This window comes from Lynx canadensis, chromosome D4, assembly GCF_007474595.2.
Source record: "Lynx canadensis isolate LIC74 chromosome D4, mLynCan4.pri.v2, whole genome shotgun sequence".
Lineage (NCBI taxonomy): Eukaryota > Metazoa > Chordata > Mammalia > Carnivora > Felidae > Lynx > Lynx canadensis.
This window is the reverse complement of record NC_044315.2, coordinates 34,132,149-34,151,281: the sequence shown is the minus strand read 5'-3', so window position 1 is coordinate 34,151,281 and position 19,133 is coordinate 34,132,149. Positions and strand designations below refer to the sequence as shown.

The window sequence follows — 19,133 nt, the reverse complement described above, 5'->3', positions numbered from 1 at the left end:
GCTTACTTAAAAAAAAAATAGAACTCTTTAATGTGTACCCCCAAAGGATACATACTGACTATGCATTGATTAATAAACTAGTGAAAACCTAAGATTTAAATATGTAAGCATCTCTTGACATTGCATATATGTGGTAATACATAGGACTTATAATTGTTTTGATTTTCAAACAATCTGAATATCACCATAAACCCTGTGGGTTAGCTTTCAATAGAGTGAATCAAAATATTTTACCCTACAATAGATAATGTATGTCCATTTTTTTTTTTACCAAAAACAGTAATGAGATTTTAATTTATTGCAGTAGACAAGATGTTCTAAAAGTCTTGGTGCAGTTTTAATCTTTAATATCCTCAGAAACATAAATGTTACAGATTTACAGAAATAAAGTTGTTTTGCGCTTACCTAGTTGGTGAATTTTGAACCATTACATTTTTTTTTATTTTAACGCTTCCTGTCATTGTTTGCCATTGTATCATTTTTTATTTTTCTAGGGCTGCCATAGCTAAGTACCACAAACTGAGTGCCTCACGCAAGATAAATTTATTGTTTCACAGATGTGGGGGCTAGCAGGTATTAGTAAGGTTGGCGTCTATGAGGGCCATGAGGCAAGGATCTGCTCCAGGCCTCTCTGATTGCTTATAGACGGCCATTTTCTGCCTGTGTCTTCATGTTGTCTTCCTTCTCTGTGTGTCTGTGTACAGATTTCCTCTTCTTATAAGGATAGTAATCATATTGGATTACAGCCATCCTAATGGTCTCATTTCAACTTGATTGTCTCTGTAAAGACCCCATCTACAACATACATCACATTGTGAAATTTTTTTTCGGGGTGGGGGGGCGGAGGTTAGGACCTAAATGTGCCAACTTCTGCAGGAACACACTTCCACCTGTAACAGCCATCTTGGTTTCCTTTGCTTTCTTTTCTCAGCAGTGGCTTGCAGGTTATGTAAAATTTGCAGTCAGAAACAACTTGCTAGCACTGAGCCTTTGGGCCAGACCCTGAACCTCCTCAGAACCTCAGTTTTTTCATCTGCACGTGAAGCTATCTCTTACTTCGAGAAGCTTTTGTGAGATTAGAGAGCTACGAAAGGAGCAGCCTTCGTGTGTAATTAAACTGACTTGAATTTGAGCCCCTGCTTCATAGCAGCTGTAGATGTGAGGAAGGTTATTTTTCCTGGGTCTCATTCTCCTCATCTCTAAAACAGGAAGAAGGATGTTTGCCTTCCAGAAGCACATTGTGTAGAATTTTAAATGAGCTCCATAAATATCAGGTATTAAGTCAGAATTTCTTCTCAAAAAACATCTTGTAAATGGTAAAGTATGGTAACATTTACTCTTTTCTCTCTTCTTTGTTACTTCTGTGTGACATCCCCAAATTTATGGGCTATTCATTCTAGCATTACTCTAGGTTATTTTATTTTTCTTTAGAATAATGTGAGACTTTGGCTCTACAGGACTGTAAACATAGAACTTTTTTGTTTTTTCTTAAGTAAAATGACATCAAATACCAAAGCCTAATTTGGATACAATGTCAGCTTCTCCCATCCTGAGTTCACAAGAAAAGTCAGCCCTAATGCCCTAAGGCATCTATTGTATGTAATGACTTAATTTCTGGCCCGTGCATCTAGAATAGTACTAGCTTTGTACTATCCTTGGGAGAATTGAAAAAAGAATCAGTCAAATTATATTCTGTAGGGCATAATTATCTCATGGAACCCCAGCTGAGAAAGGCTGGCTAAATTTTCTTTTGTTTTTAATGACAATGGACAAAAGCTTCTTTCCTTAAAATCCTTCCTGCATCCCTGATTTTAATGTGCTTTTGTTGCTCACTGATTTTGATGAGGTAGGGAGGAGGCAGCTATTATTTTCATTTCACACAGATGGAAGGCGAAGCATGGAGATGTCAGGAATTGTCTCCAGAGCCTTCTTGAAATAAGATAATGACAAAGTGGGGAATGCAACGCCCGTTCAGCCCAACCACCAGACTGCTTCTGTGGGATCAAGATTTCCAATTATAAAATGGATGTGTTTTATATAGATATTGATTCCAAGGGAATCAAAAATGCCTGATGCCATTTAGGACAAAATTGGAATTATATTATCGTGGCGATAGTGTAATTTGAATAGGCATTTTTGGAATGCAGTATTATGATTTATCATTACCCTACCTCACTGATATCCAAGAGACAGACATTGCTATCATCATAGTTCTAAACTTTTTTACTTTAAGAGATTTAAGGCTTACACACACACTTTGGGAGAACTAACTCCAACTTTATCTCTACTTTTTCTGTTGATGGTTTGAGGTTTACTGACTTGCAGGATAAGTTCAACATGCCTTGAAGGACTGCCGGAAACTCCCTTTACATATCTTAATTCCTTGCTGTACCAAACCTGTGATGTGGATACAATGGCCAATTTACTGGTTCCTGAATATGTTTTGAACATACCAGCCTCTACATCTTAGGCTTATCATTGAAATGCATTTTACTGTTCTCACACCAGGATGTAAAATATTCTTCAAGGTCCCCATCAGATACCACCAATTTCACAAAATCTTTCCTGGCCACTGAGATGCTATTTTCCTCCTCTAAACATATATGGGTATTTATTACTCAAACCATCTATTTGGCTCAGGGTACATTATCATGCTTTTCTAATTTTCACATTCCTGTATTTCCAAACGAACAGCAAATTCCTTAGAGACATTGCTTTGTCTAATCTTCTTTATGTCTGACATGGATTAGCAAGATGTGGGATACAGAAAGTTGACATTGAATAAATATTTGTTTATAGAGTCTTTGGAACCCTATCTTAACTTTGTGACTTTACCATTAAACAAGTTTCTCCAGCTATTTCATGTAAGAAAAAGAAAGAAAACATTGTTTTGAGGATTTTTACCTTCCTTTACCTATTTACATACATGCTTTGAAAGATTCTAAACCTGGAGTAAACTAGAAGATCGAATGGTAATTTCTCATTAAGATTACAGGTCTAGGGCTTTACCAAACCTACCTTTGAGTAGCCCAGTATGGTGCCCTTCAGAGAATAAGCGGTCAGTGGAGCTAATTGGGAGAATCAGTGCCTCTACCACTGCCCCTACCATCACCGCCTCCCAGTGAGCTGGAAAAGCTGCAGATGGGTGTGCTGCACTTTTTGTTGTATCTTGCAAAATGAGCTTATCCTGCACATTTTTCATGTATGTATGTACTTTCACACAAGCCGTAAATATTTAATAAGGTTTTCAAAAATTCTTGTTCTTGTGGATACTATGGGGAATAAGAATAATAAACAATTAACATAACAAATAAATTATATGATATAGGAAAGGTCAAGTGTGCTATAAAATAGAGCAGCTAGGAAAAATGAGGCAGAGAAAGGGAGTGACTTGACAAGGGTGAATACGGAAGTGAGTGCTAAAGCTGGTCCAGAACTCTGGTCCTCTATTTTTCTCTGCCCTTTTCTTTGGCCCGTACTGCTACTCCTGGACTGAGGGGCCATTCCTCCTTGTGTACATGGATTGCTTCATCATGTTCTGGTGCTTCTCACTGCTGCTTGGAACGCAAAGACTGTACCTGATCCTACGTGCCGAAAGTCACGTCTTTAGATTCCCAGTGTGTTAGTCCGATCATGTATTATTTCTACCTTCTATATATGTTTCCAAGAGAATTTGAGCTCCACTCTAATTTGTATATAACTTTGACTTCAGATATTCTTAATGACAAATTTATTTTCTTCAAAATGAGTAGTGGGGGGTGGGTAACTAAAGTAAAACATATCCTGAAAACCTGAAAAACAGTTTCTAGAAAAAAACTAAACTGAGCTAAACAAAACTAAGTTTCTATCTTGAGTTTTCTCAGCAGAATATATTTATTTTCATTATTATGAACACTAGTCAATTTTATGAATTTACCACAATTTATTTATTCCCTCTGGTATTGATGAGTTTTTAGGTTAATTCTAGTTTATGTCTCTTTTCTGTAGTAAGGTTTATGTTAATGCTGGATATATCACTAGCAATGGAACTGCTGGAAGGTAGGATTTGGTGTATATTTACCTTTATTAAATACAAACAAAACTATTTCAAAGGGATTTTACCAGTTTTCACTCTCATCAGCAGTATATGAGTATTCCTTTGTTCTACAACCTTGCCTAAATATGGTGGTGTTCAATTCCCAATTGTAAATATTCTGGTGAGTGTAGAGTGGTTTCTTGTAATATTATTTTACATTTCTTCAATGACTAACATTGGTGAACATCTTTGTGGATGTTTGGTGGCCATTTGGATATTCTCTTTGTGAATTGCTTGTTTAAGACTTTTATTGTCACTTTCTCCCTCCAAAAGACAGGCAATACAATGAAAAAGTTGATAGTTTTGGGACTGCGGTGGATATGTTTTTTGCAGATATCTTCTTCCACTCCTGTCTTAATAATGTCTTTTGATGAGCAGGCATTTTAAATTTTAATTAATTCCAACTTATTTATTGTTGTTACTTTGCCATGTTTCAACAGTCTTTGCCTGTCCCAAAGTTACAAAGATATTTTTCTGTGCTATTTCTGGTAAGATTTATTGTTTATCTTCATGTTTAGGTTTCTAGTCTATGTGGGATTGATTTCATGTATGGTGTGAGGTAGGGAGCCAACATATATTTTTTTTCATATAGATATCCACTTGACCCAGTGCTACTGATTGAAAAGATTATTCCTTCCTACTGCATTACAAGGACACAGTTGCTTATAAGTCAAGTGCCTAAATACAAGTGTACATGTTTCTAGAGTTATTATTCTGCTCTTCTGGTCTGTTTGCCCTTCAGCCAATACTTCACTGTCTTAAATTGTGTTGCTTTGTCATAAGTCTTGGTAACTGGTAGTGTTACCTTCAATAGGTAGTTTTTCAACATTTGTTCTTAAGATTGTTTTAGCTATTCTTGGTTGTTTGCACTTTCTTATAAATTTTAAAATAAGCTTTCTATTTCTCAAGAAAAAACATGTTGAAATTTATGTTGGAATTCCATTGAATTTATAGATCTATTTGGGAAATATTAACATTTTTACAATAAAGAGTCTTTTAAGCCATGAACATATTATAATCACTCATTTATTTATATCATCTTTAATTTATTAATGCTATATAATTTTCGGCATAGAAATCTTGTTAACTTTTGTTATATTTATTTCTAGATTTTTAATATATTTTTGATGTTGTTGCAAATGGCACATTTTTAAAAATATTTATTTTCTGCTTTTTGTGAGTATAAAATGCAGCTGGAGTTTTGTATTGACCATGTATTCAGTAGCCTTGCCAAATTCACTTACTGATTTTAATATTTATTATGTTTTCTTACTTTTTCACCCATTCTAGTAACTGGGCAAGTTGACTAGCTCCTATCCAATTACAGACACATCCAACATGCTCTGTCAGAAGCCGGCCAGAGGAGTGCACACTAACTGTTCAAAATGTCATTCCTTTAAAAAGCTTATGAAATTTCTCTGTTTTTAGGTTATTAACCTAACTTGATTTGTGGATTTTATCCCTGGGCAGAAACTGCTTAAGGAAAACAGAATCTATGGAAATAAAATTATACTAACTACTACCTGTCAGTACACTCAGTGAGATCAATTGAATCTCAGACACATACGTCACTTCAATTATATCACCAGGGAGGAACGTCATGCTATGTGGTTTTAGCCAATGGTTAAAGACATTTTAGAACAATTTTGTTTTGAGCTATGTGGCAGAAAAATATTTATAATTGGAAGAAGGGGCAGAGAGACACAAATAGTTTCAAGTTACTGATTTTTCCTAAATCACAAAACAATACACTACTTAAAAATACACCACTTAAGGGGCGCCTGGGTGGCGCAGTCGGTTAAGCGTCCGACTTCAGCCAGGTCACGATCTCACGGTCCGTGAGTTCGAGCCCCGCGTCAGGCTCTGGGCTGATGGCTCGGAGCCTGGAGCCTGTTTCTGATTCTGTGTCTCCCTCTCTCTCTGCCCCTCCCCCGTTCATGCTCTGTCTCTCTCTGTCCCAAAAATAAATAAAAAACGTTGAAAAAAAAAATTTTAAAAATACACCACTTAAAAAATGACAATGATTTTACTAGTTGATTGCTGTCAAAAGAGGACAAAATTAACTCAGATGCAGCCATAAGAAACCAAGTTTGCCTACCTGTATGTATGTATGTATGTATATATGTATTTTATTTTTTTAATGTTTATTTATTTTAGAGGTGGGGGGGAGGGAAGGAGGAGAGAGAACACAAGTGGGAGAGGGGCAGAGAGAGAGGGAGACACAGAATCTGAAGCAGGCTCCAGGCTCCAAGCTGTCAGCACAGAGCCCAGCGTGGGGCTCAAACTCAGGAACGGTGAGCTGAAGTTGGACACTGAACCAACAGAGCCACCCAGGCACTCCACCCTACCTGTATTCAAAATGTGATAAGGTACTGAAGAAAATGTACATTTTATTTATTTATTTATTTATTTATTTATTTATTTATTTAATGTTTGTTTATTTCTGAGACAGAGACAGAGCATGAGTGGGGGAGGGGCGGAGAGAGCAAGAGACAGAATCATAAGCAGGCTCCAGGCTCTGAGCTGTCAGCACAGACCCCGACACAGGGCTCGAACTCACAACCTTTGAGATCATGACCTGAGCCGAAGTTGGTCGCTCAACCGACTGAGTCACCCAGGTGTCCTGAAAATGTACATTTTAAAAGAATATTTATTTTATTTTGGATGAGATAAATATCCCCTTAGCAATATTAGTTTTTGCTGTATACCAAACCATCCCCAAACTTAGTAGATTAAACCAAACATCCCTTTATTTATCTTGCAGTGCTCTGCGTCAGCATTCTAGGCTGAGCTCAGGTAGGCGGCTCTGCTCTTATGGGCCATACTTGGCTCATCTTTCCTGAAATTGCTTATGAGTCTGGGGTCAGCTGCCAGGTCCTCTGGGGAATGACTGTTCCCCAGATGCTCAGATGGTAGCTCATCTCTGTTCCACATGGTCTCTTCATCCTCTGCTGAGCCACCTTGGCCTTGATCAAACAGTGGTGGTGACAGGGGACCCAATATCAGCAAGTGGAAGGAAGCACAAGAGCTACTTCCTCAGGTTTTCTGGGCTACTTGAGATTCAGGGTCAGAATGTGCACAATGTCATTTCTGACCTATTCTGTTGGCCAAGGCAAGTGGCAGGAATGACTAGAGGAGGAACAGATTCCTTTATTAGAGAGACTGAGTAAGGTGGCATTTTCTTGGTTACCTGCTATATCTCTTGTCCAACAAACTGTAGTGCTCTATAATGTATTTTTACATTATAGGTTAAATAGGTTAAATACTAGCAGTTTCAAGTTTAGGTAACTAATAAGAAAAAAAAATAAGGAATTAAATGCCTGCATGTTGGGGTGTTAAAGGCCTTGCTATAATAATGGAAGAAATCCTGGAGTGAAAACCTGAGGGATGAAATGGACAAGATAGCTGAGACCGAAAAGCTAATTTGGGAAACTAGCCAGTAACTGACTCACAGTAGGACCTAACTTCTAAATCCTGAAATAAAGGATTTTTGAATTATTGGAATGGCTGTGTTTTCTAATAGTGTGAATGCAGTGTACTATTGGATATTAGTATCACTGCTAATATTACAAGGTTTAAAAGGGTCAAAACAAGACTTTGACGTACCAAACTTTAAAAACTTTTTTTTTTTTTTTTAAGTGTGGGTAGAAAGCCTTTCCGGAATCACAGATTCAAAAGTGTGACTACAGAGATCTAGTGTGCCTACTGTCCCTTTGTACATGAAAGCAGATTTTTTTTCTAGATTTCAGGAATGCAAATGAGAACTAACATCAGGTACTTTACTTTTCAAGTAAAAAATTTAAAGTGTGTTAAAGTGAGCCCCACCATGAAGAAAATTCATTTGGTTTTCCAGGGCCTGTTGCTATCTAGGAACAGAGAGCAGTGACTCAAAACAATGAAAAGCAACACATTATTTCTGGTTGTTTTAAACAGAATTGGGAAAGGGACAGTGCCACAGGGTCCTTGAAAAGTGAAATGGGCAAAAGACTTCACAGCAGAGTACAATGGCAATGCCCACATAAATAGAGTGGAAGGTTCTGCAGAAACTTGGAGCTGGGTGGGCCGGCGGGGGGGGGGGGGGTGGCGGTGGAGGGTGAGGAAGAACTGCATTTTTAAAACTATTGGCACACAGCCACTGGAGAAGCCATCTAAATACAATTCAGACCATGTCACTCCATAATATAAAGCCCACCAGTGTCTTCCCATTGCATTTCAAATGCAATCTGGTGTCTGCAGTGTGGCCTCCAGGTCCTGTGCAGTCTGGACCCAGTTTGCTTTCCCAGCCTACCACACACTGCCTGGCTCACTGGGCCCCAGTCTCTGCCCTGGACAGTCTGATCCCTTAACCTGGAAAGCTCTTACTTTTTCTACCTCCTTGCCCCGAATGTATCAGGGAACTTGTTGTCCTGTGCATTGTTATGTCTCTGTACCTGTCGCCATGCCTGGTATTCAGAAATATTTGTGGAGCAGAAGAATGAAGGAATTCATTTTTAAAACAAAAACACAGTTGATGTGTAAAAGTTATTCTAGCTTAGGATAGATGGCTTACAATTATAAAACAAGGACATTGTATGAACCTCTCAAAAACAGTGTCTTTTCTCCTCTGTGTTACATCATGTTGACATCAGCTGTCACATCGAGCCTTTAACATTTGGTTATTACAACAAGTGTTTGACTCCAGAAGGGCGTTCTTGGACAAATGAGTAAAAGCTCTCTTTTTTTATCCATTGCCACCTGAAGTGTATGTGAAAATAATCCACACTGTGGAACATCTAGAACAATGGAACTCCAATGACTTGTTTGACCTGGGAGAGAATCATAGAACTTTTATTTGTTTGTTTTTTATCTCACTTAAAAAATGTCTAATTTTGTGTCTTTGATAATATATGTAGTTCATTAGTAATATAGTAGCTATATATAATATGTTAAATACATATTTTTCACATGCATTTTTAAACATGCACTATATTTGTGTATGGCCTGTGTGTACCATATTTATGTGTGGAATGTATACATCAATATAAAGTGATAAGTTTGAAAATGATGAAGTTTTTTCAAGCTTATTTATTTATTTTGAGAGAAAGAAACAGAGAGCAAGCAGGGGATGGGCGGAGAGAGGGAGAGACAGAATCCCAAGCAGGCTCTATGCTATCAAAGCAGAGCCCTATACAGGGGTCGAACTCACAAACTGTGAGATCATGACCTGAGCTGAGGTCAAGAGTGGGACGCTTAAGCGACTGAGCCACGAAGCACCCCAAAAATGATGAAGATTTATGCTATGAATAGTTTGACCCTAATGACAGTGCCGTGGGAGAAAGTAACCACCTTTTCTAAAAGCTTAGGTTTGCAAAAGATTTTTACAAGGTGATACGATAACACATCATGGTTAAATCTATGATTTAAAAAATATTAAAGGAAACATATTAAAGAATAGGGCCAGCCTAGTAAGTTTGTGAAGGAAACATCATAGGACATATCACAAAAGGTAGAGAGACTCCTTAAAGGATGGCATTTTAATTTGGGGCTTGATCCCCCAGCACTCGCCTGCCAGCACCATTGCCTGTTCGCTCCCCTGACTTGGGTCTGCTCGTATTAGTACCTGGCTACTTTCCTACTTTGGAATATAAAAATCTGCGTGCCAGAAGGTTTCTGTGATGATGCCTAAACCTAGCGGAGAAGTTTGGTTGTTGTTATTTGACATTTTCTTTTCTTTAGTCACGTGAGCCACTCATTTAAGATTATATAGTCAGTATCCGGAAAGTTTGGTAGTGAGGAAGTTATTACATCCAGTTTGCAAGTAGGCTTTGAATGACTTTAAACTCTTTTTTCTGATATAGGTACTGTGTATTTTTTTTTCTTTGAGGATTTTATAGAAATGTAATAAAAACGACAGTATTTTACAAAAGCCTTTTTCCGGAGGTCTTGAATATATTTTCTAAAAGGGTGACTATGGGAAAAAATTTTTTTTCATTGCCCGTCTGACACATCTTGGTATGGGAAATGCATAGTGCTTTTATTGCTGCAGGAAATTTTTGTATTTTATTATCAAATCACTTTATAATTCCAACTGCTTTTGAAAAATAGCCATTGTATGTCTTCATTTCTTCTTTCAATATGGCCATGTTGCCCTAAGCAACTTTATAGTAAAGAGCACTCAGGCCAGTATCTTTCTGCTTGGATAACTGTCCCGTATAACTCTGTGACTTCATTATCTAACACATTCTTATTTATTTCCAATTAGTCAAAATGTATCCTTGGTAAAATTTAAATAAAAGAGAAAACCCCATAAAAAAGAACTTGATGGTAATATACAAAATAGATATGCTTTTGGTGATACAAACATGTGCCTGCATGTCATTAATTCAATTACTAACTTGTGAGAATATTTGAAAATCCATTTCTGGTTAATCATTTCTGTTTCTAAACACACCTGTAAACTGTTTGACTCTAAGATACTTAAATACACAATAATGGGTTATTGAGTTAAAGATTGACCTTTTGGAGAATTTTTGACTCACGGTGTAAACTTTAGTTTGTGAATTATTTATCCATCTAGGACAATGACTGTCAAGTATTTTATCCAGTGAGATTCTCTCATCCTTTCTTCCTATACACCCTTTCTAAAGTTTTCTTCCTTCTTCATTAGAGTGAATCCTTATATTGTCTGTCTTCCAATTAAAGGAGAGGCTTTTTCTTTATGTTGCTCATTTTAGAATTAATCATGGCTTCATCTAAGCTAGGATCTCCATTATATAAGTCAGAGATGATAGAAGCAGCATGCTATATGAGATATAAAATTGGCCTGGGTTCTGAACCCTCCTCTGAGACTAACCAGAAGTATATTCTGAGGTTATTAATTCAATTATGTTCTTTCACTTCATTCATTGTCTGCTAATAGAAGGATTGCCCAAGATTACCTGTAATTTTTTTGTGATTTTTATCAATTTATGGTTCCATTCAAGGAGACTCATAGATGTGAAGAAGGTACTAACAATGAAGAAGAATGTAATATAACTGAATACAATAAATGTGCAAGTGAGGAGGAGAGTGTATATGGAATATCTCTGATTAATATTTGTCCTGTCTACCTTTCTTTAGGTTATGTTTCTATTTGTTTTAATAACCATATATGTGGGTTCTCTACAGAGAATTGAATTCTTCTACTGTGTGTGTTGTTCAGAGATTTTCAAAGAGACACCAGCCTAAGTCATGAGGTCAATATTGGGAAAATGAAGAGAATATTCCTTAATTCCACATTCTCCAGCCATTCATGGTGACCTCTCTCTTTCTGTTGCTGGCAGTGATTTGAAAGAACATTCCTTAGAACTGGATATTTCTATCCTGGGACTGTTCCCTCAGAGAAGAGCTGAGCTCCCAGCATGAGAAATGGGAACCATGTCTATTCACTGACAGACATCAGTGCAACAATGTCTGCTCCATTTAACAGATTCATTCTTTTAATTGGTGACAATATTTATGTCACCTAAGCCTGTGAACTGAACTTCCCACAAGGCAAGCCAATTTCAATTCTAGCTCAGGACAAAAAGGGAAATTTGGGAGTCATCCATAGTGTTTTGACTGCCATGCCCAGAGATTCAAATCTGTTTTGAGTTTATATACTAAAACTGCACTGAAAACACCTCCGATTATTGGGTTTAGAAAACAGTGTAATAGAAACAGGTCTTGAAAATTCCTGAACATTTTTTTTTATTCCTCAACATTAATGAACTATTCTTGGACAGTGTTTCCAAATGTTGACACTGTTGACATTTTGGGCAGTTAATTCTTGACGGTACGGGAGGGAGTATACTGTGCCTTCTGAGATATTTAGTAGCATCCCTGTCCTCAACCTCTTATATGTCATTAGCTCCCTTTATGTTGTGACAACAAAAAATCTCTCCAGACATTACCAAATGTCCCTGGGGAGGTGGCAAAATCATTCTCAATTGTGAGCTACTGGTCTAGAGCTTTGATCATTCTGAGCATGGAATTATAGTCCTAGCACCTGTGAGTAGGCAAAAATCGGTTCTCATTGAGCTCTAGTATGGAAGGAGTTAACAACAATTAAAAGGCCCTTCATTTTGCTTTTAAAATACTTTCAAGAAAAAAAAAAGTAATCAGTGCTAAAGGGAATGATAATTTCCCAACAAATGTAAAAATTTATTTTTCACAGTAAATAAATAAAATGTATCATGTATTGCTGGATTTCTTTTCCACTATGTGTTGATGGAAATAAATAAAATGAACATAATAATGATTAATGCCTTATTACCCATAATATATTTTAAAAACTAAGTGCATTTTAAACAAGAAATATTTTATATGTGTGAAAGAAGAACACCCTTTTCGATTTTAAGGTAATGAAAATCAGGTATAGTGAGTTAGGAATGATGGTTTCACGTCCATTTAAAGGTGCCCAAAGATTAATATAATAGAATCTGTTGTATTATTTGGGCAAGAAGTGGCTGGATTGAGTATCTATCTACACTTTGTGAGATTAATCAGTTACTTACTTTTAATATATGTTTCTGGAAGAATGCAACAGATAACAGAGTCCCGATAGCAAGCTGAATAGACTTGTATTTGAACTTTTCCATTGCCAGTTTCCACCAGCATCACATAAAACTAGATAGAAGTAATTACATTCAATAATCATTTAAAGAAATGACTTGCTTTTTCTAAAACTCTCCTCCATTTCAAATCAAACCATTTGTAGAGGTAAAATAGGCACGGACATAAGGTATTTTGTTTTGTTTTTTTCCTTCATTATCTGTTTTTTTTTTTTTTTTCCTCATGGCATACTTCACTTTTACTTCTTGAAAGAGAAAAACATAATCAAAGTTAATAATGTCTTTTTGTCATTAATGAAAGTAGCTATGTTTGCTTCAAATGTAAAGTTTTGACATTTTGTAGAGATGTTATTGATAGTGATTTAGAAAGTGAATCATACTATATTAAGCTCAGATAATTGGCTTGTCTCTGTATGTATTAAAACTAAGCATGTAGAGAGCCTTTTATAGTATCCATATTGATAGGTATCATTTTACTCTTCAGATATTCTTATAATTCAGTTGATTCTTTCAAAGAATTACTGTTTGCTTACTTAGAGTTCCTTGGTGTCTTCATAGCCTACTCCAAAAATAAGATGATTGAATTATTATTTTGTATTTATATGTGATAACTCATGAAATCTCCCACCCACCCCCAACTTATTTCCATGTAAGCATGTTTAGGACCAAAATTTGAAAAAAAAAATAGAGTTTTTGATATGATGTGCCATTATGTGAAAGAGTATCATTTTAAGAAGATTTGAGTTTCACTCATAAAAATAATTCCTAATATCCTTTAGATTTGAGTGTTTTATCTGGCATGGATTGGATATACAGTTATTTTATCAGTGTGTTATTTAACTTAATAGCCTTTATCCACTGTTCTCCGTTTTCTCAGCAGCGGTTTTCATAATGGGCATTGAGGCTTTTGGTGCTGCATGTATTAAAGAATGTTTTCCATATTCCTCACTGATATTAATTAATCGGATGTAGCCATTTCATAAGAACTATACAAATCATTTCCCATGATGTGCAGAAGTATGCTGGTCTTTCCTGTTTATGAGATGTGGCACGTTTTTGCTGTCAGAAGCTCCCATTTCTATTACATGAAAGAAGGACTTTCACTAGTGGGAAAAAAAAAAAAAAAACTTTTCTAGCTATGATATGAAACACAAATGCCTCTTTTTAATAATAAAATTTCTGTTTGGACATTTTCCAGTTATACACTTAACCCACTTACTGATGCTTCCTTTACATTCCATGGAGTCATTAAAAAAAAAAAAAAAAAAAAAAAAAAAAAAGATGAGGCACCTGGGTGGCTGAGTCAGTTAAGCATCTGACTCTTGATTTCAGCTCAGGTCATGATCTCATGCTTTGTGAATTTGAGCCCCACGTCAGGCTCAGAGCTGAGCATGGAGCCTGCTTGGGATTCTCTCTCTCCTTCTCTCTCTCTGCCCCTCCCCTGCTCTCGCTCACTTGCTCTCTTAAAATAAATAAGCTTAAGTTTATTTATTTATTTATTGATTGATTGATTGATTGATTGATTTTGCCAGGGGATGGGATAGCCACGGAGAAGTGTTTGGCCCAGAGGTTAAGTAGGTTTCCTCATATAACACAATGAATCTTTAGAGTCTGATTATGAGGAAGCCAAGACTACAAGGACTAAGGGTTCCCAACTCACTGTTTTCATCTCCAGCCCTAAAATCCATGCCTCATTTACAGCCATGGTGTTCAGGCTGTTGAAGCAAGTAACCATAGTCTGTGCTGTCCAAGAGGGCAGCCACTAGCCACATGCGGCCATTTAAGCTTAAATTAAACTTAAATACAATAAAATGTTTATTTCCCTTGTTTCACTAGCTCCATTTAAAGTAGCCAATTATGAGTGCAGATAAGGAACATTTCTATTCTTCAGAAAGTTTTATTGGATAGCGCTGGAGGATTCTTGTCCTATCTCGTGATAAAATATTTAGAGGGCTATCTCCTCGTGGAAAATCCTCACAAATAAGTGAAATGTTGAAAGTGTATTTATTTATTTATTTATTGATTTTTTATTTTTTTTCATGTCCTTGTGTTGTAGCTGTGCACTGAGGACAGGGAGTTTTCTGATGGCCTTCAGGGGCCTCTGTCAGCTTGCTGTAAACTCCAGACTCCCCAACTCCTAGCTTCAGCCACAGCAGCCCCTGCTTATGTCTGTTTTACAAATTGGGGTTTCCTGGTAGCACATGTTGTGCACAAATGGTTGCTTCTCTTAAATGATCGGAAGCCTGTCTAGTCGATTTAGAGAGAGTGGACTGGTTTGGAAGGTTGGTAGAAAGAAGTCACAACATTTTGGGACTTCCTCCTTACTACACCATCCCCCTAACTTAATAGATATCTATATAAAGAAATGCTCAGTTAAGTATCATTACAATATTACTGTTTCTTAGAATCTGGAATTGAGAGCATGGTGTTGTTAGATAAGAAAAAGGCAAAATTATAAAAATGGGATATAAACAATGATCTCTGATTTGCTAGTGACAGCAGGGTTTTTTTGTTGTTTGTATTTTTAAGTTCTATGGACATTTTTTTTTTAATGAAAAATTCTTTCCCTTTCTCTCACTCTTCTCAGAATGATTTGATTCTTTAACTGCCTTCTGGATGACCTATTAATTTTTAAAAATTATTTTTAAAGTGATGAACTCACAGAATTCAGTAGGATATGTTTCATTCAGTTAATTGCAGTTTTTCTTCTGGCCACCAGAATCTCCTCCATTTAGCTGAAGGGAGCCTCATCACCTTGGCTCCCTTTTTTGGATATGACCTAGTAGTTCCCGAAAGTCTCATTACTTCCTGGTAGGACAAGATGTTGCACACTCATTTTGCATATTTCCTACATAAAACTGACAATCATTCATTTTCCTAGGGAAATCGGGATTCTAATTTTAAGGAAAGAAAAGTTCCATTATGCCTTTTTTTCTGTTACGTTAACACAATCTACAGAAACACATACCACAATTCAGAAAGTTGGGAAAAATCCTTCAGCATGAATATTAGTTTGAATATGAATATACTTATTACAGGAAAGGGTTACAATGTTAAATTGAAGATAAGGAGTTGAGTAGATGGCAGCTTATGTGATCACTTGAAACAGTGATTTGTTGAGGCTTTTAGGCAAGTGTACTTTTTGTTATTCCATTTCAAATTATATTGTGCATCTCTGAACTGTTAGCTTCTGAGGTCATGCAATGTACAGAAACACAAAAGTAGTATTTGGCTAATTGAAAAATCAACAACATTATAGTTCCTTAAAAGGATCTTTGTCCTGCAAGCAATAAGAAACCAGAGAGTTTTAAATGTGTGTGTGTGTGTGTGTGTGTGTGTGTGTGTGTGTATCTTTCATTTTACCTGCATGGCTCAGTTTTATTGGCTTGTCCCAGTGAAGGAAAGGCACAAAGGACAAGGCATATAAAAATCAGAGTTAGCCTCTGCTGAGGGCTATTGAACACACTCACAGTAATTTGTGATGTAAGCTAAACCATGGTGCTTTTAATATCCCTGAACCCCTTTTCCTGTTCTTTTTGTTGCAAAGTGCTTGGCAACCCTTTCTCTAGGCTAATGGAAACTACTTGTAATATTCATTCATCCTCATTATTTTCGCTGTCAGTGTTTCCTTTAAAAATCCGTTTCCCATTTTTGTTCTAAAATTTAAATTCCACGTTACTGATATGCAAGCCAGCATTTCCTTTTTGGCAAAGTTTCCAAGTAATAAACAAGATATGGAGTGGAGATTAGCTGGAATGAACATCTCGAATAGGTTTTATCTTCACACCTCTGCTCCTTTTGTCGAATCAGGCCAAGGACATAGCCCATTTAAGTATAAATATGTATGCGCTTCAGCTGCATTCATTCCTAGATCCTATCACTGTTTTAAGTCCAGAGGTAACATTTGTAGGCTCATTTGGAAGAATTTGGTCTTCTTATGCCACTTCGGTCAGGCAGAGGAAAAAGCCAAATCACTTCTTCCCTGAGAGAGCATTTCATACATCTCCATCTCTGTGATCGCACCGAGTCATTATGTAGCAGTTGGCTCTGATACGCTTGCACAGACACAAATTGAGTCCGACAGGACTGATGTCTCCTGGACTTTGCTGTCATTTGAAATGCTGGCATGAGGATGGGGACAGAGAGAGGGGGAAGGGAGGAGAGCTGATTCTTTCAGCACTTTTCCTATGAAGTTTGGAGAATTTTAGCATTTGATAGCTGTGAACTGCCTAATAAGTTGTTTTCCTGATGAGATTGATAACAGTAGCAGATTTGGAACAGCTGGCTAGCTTTTGGTTTCAAGTAGATGTGTTTCAATGTATAACTTACCGCTTTATGCCACCCGCAAATCTGTTAAAAATAAAAAGGGTTACCTAGTGGATTGGTAATTAGAATGATCTCCCAGTCTTTCTTTTAGTTTTATCTTTCCTTCATTTAAACCACTCATGCATAGTAATGAACAAGATAAGATCTTTTTAAATTTTTTTATTCTCAGTCTCAAGCTCAGTTTCAGAAAAGACACACTGTAGTATCTGCACTACAGTACTTTCAAAAGTACAAGTCATTTTAGTGGATTAGGTTATTTCTGGATAGCTCTAGAATTTCCTGTCAAGAATTTTGTATGTGTTTCAAGTATTCCAATATACAAAACTTAAAGGTATACTGTTTCATTTGGCAAACACATTCTGATTGTCATGCTCAAGTTTTCCCAATGATAGAGGAAGCAGTAGCATTCATTACTCTCTCCATACTGAAAGGCTACTGTGTATAAAATGCTGTGCCTGGGGCGCCTGGGTGGCTCAGTTGATTAAGTGTCCGACTCTTGATTTCGGCTCAAGTTATGATCTCACGTTTTTGGAGACTGAGCCTGTGCTGACAGCACTCTCCCTTTCTCTCTGCCCCCCTCCCCACTGCTCTCTCTCATCTCTCTCCCTCAAATAAATAAGCTTTAAAAACAAGCAAAAAACACTTCAAGATGTGTGCTAGATTTGTTGAAGGTTCCTATAAGAACAATTATTTATCACCTGAAGAGTCATACTTCAAATTATTGCTTGGACCTAATCATTGCCTTCTCTTCTTTCCAGTTACCGCCAGGACCACCATAGCTGTGTGGTCTGTGTTTCTTCTCACCTGGGACTCTTGCTCTGCTAATATTTCCACATGTACATGTCAGTTTATCTTCCCAAAGCCTATTTCCTTGTTCTTCTGCTCTAAAACATTAAGTAGTTTTATTTGTGGTTTGCTGAATAATTGGCTGGTTGACTGAGATTGACATTCAAGGCTCACTGTGACCTTTTCTTTTTTCTTTTTCTTTTTCTTTTGTGTTTTTTTTTTTTTTTTAATCCTGAGCCATTTTCTTTTGCCTCCTCTCCTTCTGATTTCCTAATGAGTTATCACGCCAGGCCAGTGGTCTCAATGTTGTCCCTGTACCAGCTGCATCAGGAACTTGTTAGAAATGTAAATTCTGGGACCCCATCACAGACCTAGTGAACTACAGACTCTGGGGGTGGCGACCAGGTTTCTGTTTTAACAAGCCTTCCAGGAGGTTGTAATGCATATAGCTATTTGGGAAGCCCTACTCCAGCCAAACCTGGAGACTCATCTTTTCCAAAGTTCCTTTCCCACTGCCCTGCCTTTAATAGAATTCCTGGAATGCCTTTCCTCTTTTTGGTTAAATCCTGCCTACACTCCTAGGCCTGCTTTGAGATACTGCTTTATCTATGATACCATTCCAGATCCTGTCTTTTATGGCATTATTTGGTTTTCTTTTCCTGGCACTCATCACTTCTTAACTTATACTAGTCATCAGATGTGACGGTCTTATTTTCTCTACTGAGCTGGAAAGTCACAGAGGACAGAATTTGACTCATTTTTTGTGCTCCATGGCACTGTATACTAAGTGTGCTTGCACCCAGTAGGCTCTCTACAGTTTGCAGTTTATCAGTTTTACATAGGAGATTGAGAAAGCAAAGCTATTGCCCAGAGAACATATACAAATCCTGTTAAAGCAAATAGGCTCATGCTAACTATTGTTTTGACTTACTGAAGCCAAACTAGACTTGAACATTGATGTGTCTTCAGGGAAGAAGCCAAACGTGCTAGTGTAAAAAATTCTAACCTCTCCCATTTAGCTGGAGAAGTTGAATTAGCCCTGTCACTTCACCTCGTGCCAAGAAAGCAGCTTCCACTATTCTGTCAATAATAGACTTTTATCCAGCACGGTGGAGCTTCCCTTAAATCTGTCTCATAGCATTGCTGTTTTTTCTTCCACTGATGCATTCACATAGTGTTTCATAAGAAGTGACAGTTTCTTCTCGCACAGCGTTGCCCAAAAGGTGGCACAAGCAGAGAGTGTCATTCAAGGTGGTTGGCTTTAGGGTAGCCTGACAATGGGCACGAGATGTGCCACAGCTGCCCCATGTTTCGAACCAAGTTATTTCCCTTCTAAAACAAAGGCATCACAGTTACAATGTCTTGGGTGTTTACAA

The 19,133-nt window shown here is 37.1% G+C and overlaps 1 protein-coding gene across 37 annotated transcripts in view; it reads left to right on the top strand.

Annotated features, from left to right (window-relative positions):
• The window catches only part of PTPRD (protein tyrosine phosphatase receptor type D), a 528,787-nt gene that overhangs the window by 92,732 nt on the left and 416,922 nt on the right, over positions 1 to 19,133 (top strand). The gene's annotated exons all lie outside the window — the stretch shown is intronic.